The sequence below is a fragment of the Vitis riparia genome, chromosome 10 (assembly GCF_004353265.1).
Source record: "Vitis riparia cultivar Riparia Gloire de Montpellier isolate 1030 chromosome 10, EGFV_Vit.rip_1.0, whole genome shotgun sequence".
Lineage (NCBI taxonomy): Eukaryota > Viridiplantae > Streptophyta > Magnoliopsida > Vitales > Vitaceae > Vitis > Vitis riparia.
In genome coordinates this window covers 3,745,523-3,750,565 of record NC_048440.1, presented here as the reverse complement: position 1 = coordinate 3,750,565, position 5,043 = coordinate 3,745,523, and the positions used below count along the sequence as shown (strand labels likewise).

At 33.9% G+C, this 5,043-nt stretch overlaps 1 long non-coding RNA gene across 1 annotated transcript; it reads left to right on the top strand.

The window, feature by feature from the left end:
* Positions 1–2,410: 2,410 nt before the first annotated feature.
* Positions 2,411–3,893, top strand: LOC117924390. Its single transcript, XR_004652770.1, has 3 exons — positions 2,411–2,547; positions 3,009–3,069; positions 3,854–3,893. It is a non-coding gene; the product is annotated as an uncharacterized LOC117924390 (long non-coding RNA).
* The last annotated feature ends 1,150 nt before the right edge of the window (positions 3,894–5,043 follow it).

The window sequence follows — 5,043 nt, the reverse complement described above, 5'->3', positions numbered from 1 at the left end:
AATTATAGGGTGGGGGAATGCCTTAAATCAATTCTTGAGGGTTTTAAAAGGAATATATACGTTGGTGATAATAAGGTTGATTGTAGTCCTGGTTTCCCTAAAAAAAAATATACGGATTTTTGTGAAGAATGTATTTATTTTTCTTAAGGATATACATGGGGTTTCAAAGTTAATTTTACAATGGTAGAATGCCTCAAGTCCTCAAGGATCCCCAAAGGAATATATAGGTCAATCCTAATAAGGTTTACTAGGGTACTAGTTCACCGTAGAAAAAATGTAAATATTTTTGTGAGGAATGTGCTTAATTTTTGTGAAAAATGAACTTATTTTTCTTAAGAATGTACTTGGGGTTCTAAAATCCAATTCGATGTAGGGAAACACTTTCAATCACAAGTGAATATATAGGTCATAATAAGGGTGATTGGGGTTTTGATTCTCCTTAGAAAAAATTGACATATTTTTGTGAAAAATGTACATATTTTTCTTAAGAACGTAATTATTTTTCTTACTGATGTACATGAGATTCAAAAGTCCATTTTGGGGCATGGGAATTCCACAAATCACTTCCTGAGGGTCCCTATATTAAAATATAAGTCATGATAAAGGCGATTGGGGTTCTAGTTCTCCTTGGAAAAAATGTATGTATTTTTTGAGGAATGTATTTACTTTTCTTAAGGATGTAGGTAGGATTCCAAAGTCCATTTTGAGGTTGGATTAAATCACTTCCCAAGGGTCCCCAAAGGTATATATAGGTCATAATAAGGGTGATTGCGGTCCTAGTTCCTCATGGAAAAATGTATGTATTCTTGTGAAAAATGTACTTACTTTTCTTAAGAATGTGTGTGGAGTTCCAAACTCTATTTTGGGGTAGGAGAACACCTCAAATCACTTCCCAAAGGTCCCTAAAGGAATATACAAGTCATAATAAAGGTCATTGTGGTCCCAATTCCCCTTGGAAAAAATGTATGTATTTTTGTAAATAATGTACTTATTTTTCTTAAGGATGTATATAGGGCACCAAAGTCTATGTCGGGGTGGGGGAACCCTTCAAAATCACTTCCCAAGGGTCTCCAAAGGAATATATAGGTCATAATAAGGGTGATTACAGTCTTGTTTCCTCTTGAAAGAAAATCACATATTTTTGTGAATAATGTACTTATTTTTCTTCAAAATGTACTTACATTTTTTTATGGATATACATGGGGTTTCAATGCCCATTTTAAGGTGGGAGAACACCTCAAATCACTTCCTAAGGGTCCCTATAGAAATATATAGGTCATAATAAGGGTGATTGAGGTCTTGGTTCTCCTTGGAAAAAATGAACATATTTTTACGAAGAATGTACTTATTTTCTTAAGGATGTATAGAGGATTCAGAAGTCCATTTTGGGGTGGGGGAACACCTCAAATCACTTTCTTTTGGTCCCTAAAGGAATATTTATAATAAGGGTGATTGAGGTCCTTGTTCCCCTTGGAAAAAATGTAAGTATTTTTATGAGAAATATACGTATTTTTCTTAAGGATGTAGGTGGGGTTCCAAAGTACATTTTAAGGTGGGAAGAATGCCTCAAATCACTTCTTGAGGGTCCTCAAAGAAATATATAGTCATAATAAGTGGATTGCAATCCTAGTTCCTCTTATAAAAAATGTACATATTTTTGTGAAGAATGTACGTATTTTTCTTAAGGATGTACACGAGGCTTGAAATTTTTATTTTGTGTTGAGGTAAGTTTGCAAATCACTTCCCAAGGACCCCCGAAATGACTATTTAGGACACTATACGAGAGATTGGGGTCCTAGTTCACCCTATAAAGAATGTACGTATTTTCTTTAAGAATGCACATATTTTTCTTAAGGATGTATGTGGGGTTTGAAATTGGGTTTTAGGGTGAGGCACAGTCACAAATCACTCCCCAAGGTCCCTTAAATTACTATTTAAGACATAATGAGGGTGATTAAGGTCCGACTTTGCTCTAAAAAATGTATGTACTTTTGTGAAGAATGTACATGGGTTGTAAATTTGATTTTGGTGTGAAGGAAGGTCACAAATGATTCCTTGACATCCCCTAAATGACTACTTAGGACATAATAAGTGTAACACCTAGTACTAATGAATTAATTAGGCAATAATGATTATTTTAGTACTTAACTCTAAGCTTGCTTAATTAGATGTTAAAACTAGTTTAATGCTAATCATGTTTAATTATGAATTAAACTTTGATTAAGGTTAAGTGGGATTAGCTAATGATCTAAGCATGCTTATTAGGTTCTTAGGGACTGATTAGGGTTATGAAAACCAAAAGGACTAATGGGCAATTATGGGTTTTATTTTTGATAACTTGAAGGACTAAAGTGCATAATTGGGAAATTGGAGTTAGTGGAATGCCACCTCCTACTTGGGTGGATTGGTGGCAGCCATGTGGGCTGCCACCTCGTGCTTGGGTGCATGGAGACCCTTTATAAGGGGGCTGCAGCTCGTTTTGCACCATTTCACCTGCAGCAACTTGGGTTAGAGAGAGAATCTAGAGAGAGAAAGTGTAGATTTGAGGTAAGCAAGTTGTTTAATTTTGTAATTTTTGTTTATTTTGGTTCCTAATGGTATGTTGAAAAGAATTAACGGTAAAAATTGTGTAAAAGTTGAGTATAATTAGCTATAAACCCGTTTTAGTTAAGAATCACAATTAATTAAAGATTAAAGTATTTTAAGTTAAGTATTTTATTAATGGTAAGATCAGCATAAATCTTTTTTAATTTGGTTTGATTGAAAAATAGATTAGTAAACATGTGATGAATTGGGTTATTTGGACACTTGGGATTTGTTAATAGGGCTTTAAGAAAATCAAAAGAATTAGTGTTTGGTAATTAATTAGGGAAATTAATATGCATTGTAAATATTGTTTAATTCAATTCCAATTTGATCTGAAAACATGTAGGATATAGATTAGAGAATGTGAGAATTAAAAATTTGCAACAATAAACTAAAACCTAAATTATGTTATTTTATTTCAGTTCCTCGTAATAGGCAAAGATCGCCTACTTAGAAGAAACACAAAAAGGAAGTCGGTGTAAGGTAGGGAATTTTATGCTATTCTATGGTGTATTTGATTTCTTTCCTTGAATTATTTGTTGGAATTTCATGTTATTTCTATGATTTCATAAAATGTTTTAAGGTGTCATTGCATCTTGTTTTATTGTATTGAGATGTTACCATGATATTGGAACGTATATTGGTATGAAGATTCATGGTTTGTGTTGTCGAAATGGTTCATGGTGGGGTTGCATTGCAAGAAGGATATGGAGTTATCACAGATGATATTCAGAGAATTTATTGGTGGCGAAGTGCTTATGTGATGCTACAGGCCTTATCATTTGATATATTGTTTATGTGGGACCGTGGGTCCTTGGGTGAAAGTCCCTAAAGCCCTCGAGGAAGACACTCCGATGTGGGTGTATGGGGTTGGTCCTACCCCTGGGTTTTAGTCCCTAAAGACACGGGGTTGGTCCTGCCCTTGGGTATGAGTCCCAAAAGACACGGGGTATGACTTGCCCTTGGGTGATGTCCCAGAATAGTCATTATTATATTGATCGAGTTTCTTGTGGAGCATTGTATCTGCTGTGTAGATTGTTGGGAGTCAACAATTTATCAGTTGTGAAAGGATGGATGGGGAAAAGCAATGATGAAACCAACAAACACATGCATACATGTTTGACATGATTACACATTTGTTAATGGTTATGAAATGTTTATCATGCATGCTATTAAACGTTTAATTCATGGTTTTTAAGGGTATACTTAGGATGGTTATAAACTTTCCTACTGAGTTGTGAACTCACCCTATCCCTTCCACCTCTAGATGCAGGTCAGAAGACCTATGCAGGAAATAATGCTTGAGCAATGCTTTACTGTGATTGGATGTTGTTTGCTCATATTGAAAGTCTTTTAAGGCCATGCCTTTTGTATCAAGACTAAACCTTTTGTTGGAATGATGTAATGTATATATTTGTCAGATACACTTGTAGTATGGGCTACCCGTAGTAAACAGTGGGGCTTGGTATATGTAAATTAATGTTGTACAAGTTTCTTTTGTGAAACAAAACATATTTTGTTAACTTAATAGTCACAATGTTTAATACAGGATGTACTCTTTATAACAGGTTTTCCATATCCTCTTTTTGAACAAATTCAAGTAGGAACTCTACATTTAAATTTTTGAGAGCATTTATATTGTATTTGAGTATCAATTGTTTAGTTGAAAAATAAATAATAATAATAATAAAAAAATTTTGGGGTGTGACAATAAGTGTGATTAGGATTCACCATAAAAAAAGTACGTATTGTTATGAAGCATGTATGTATTTTTCTTAAGGATGTACATGGGGTTCCAAATTATATTTTAGGGTGAACGAAGGTCTCAGATCACTTCCCAAGGTCCTCCAAATGACTATTTAGGACATCATAAAGGTGATTGGGATCCCTATTCATCCTAAAAAAATGTATACATTTTTCTTAAGGATATACGTGGGGTTCAAATTTTGATTTTAAGATGGGATAAGGTCACAAATCACTTGCCAAAGTCCACCAAATGACTATTTAGGACATAATGAGGGTGATTAGGATACCGGTAATGTACATGTTTTAATGAAGAATGAACACGTTTTTCTTAAGGATGTTCATTGGGTTCAAAATTGGATTTAGTGACAAGATTGATCATTTAAAATTTAATATTCTTTGAATGTTTTATTTCATGAAGGTGTTGTGGATTTGCATTTTTCATGAGGATCCCCATTTGATGGCGAGACTCGCTTGTTATTCTAAAATAATATTTTGTGAAAAAGTTGGAGTCACTTTTTTTTATTATTTTTAAAAGGAAAAATAAAGTAAGAAATAAAACCCTCAAAGTGACTCCTTATGAAAGAAAAAGTATGTTTACGAAAAACCAAGTCCAAGTCTGAAGGTCAGTTGCTTATTGGTAAGGTACCATAGGGCAGCACTCCTCTAAACCCTAAAGAGATCTCTACTAAACAAATTGAGGAAACTAAGACA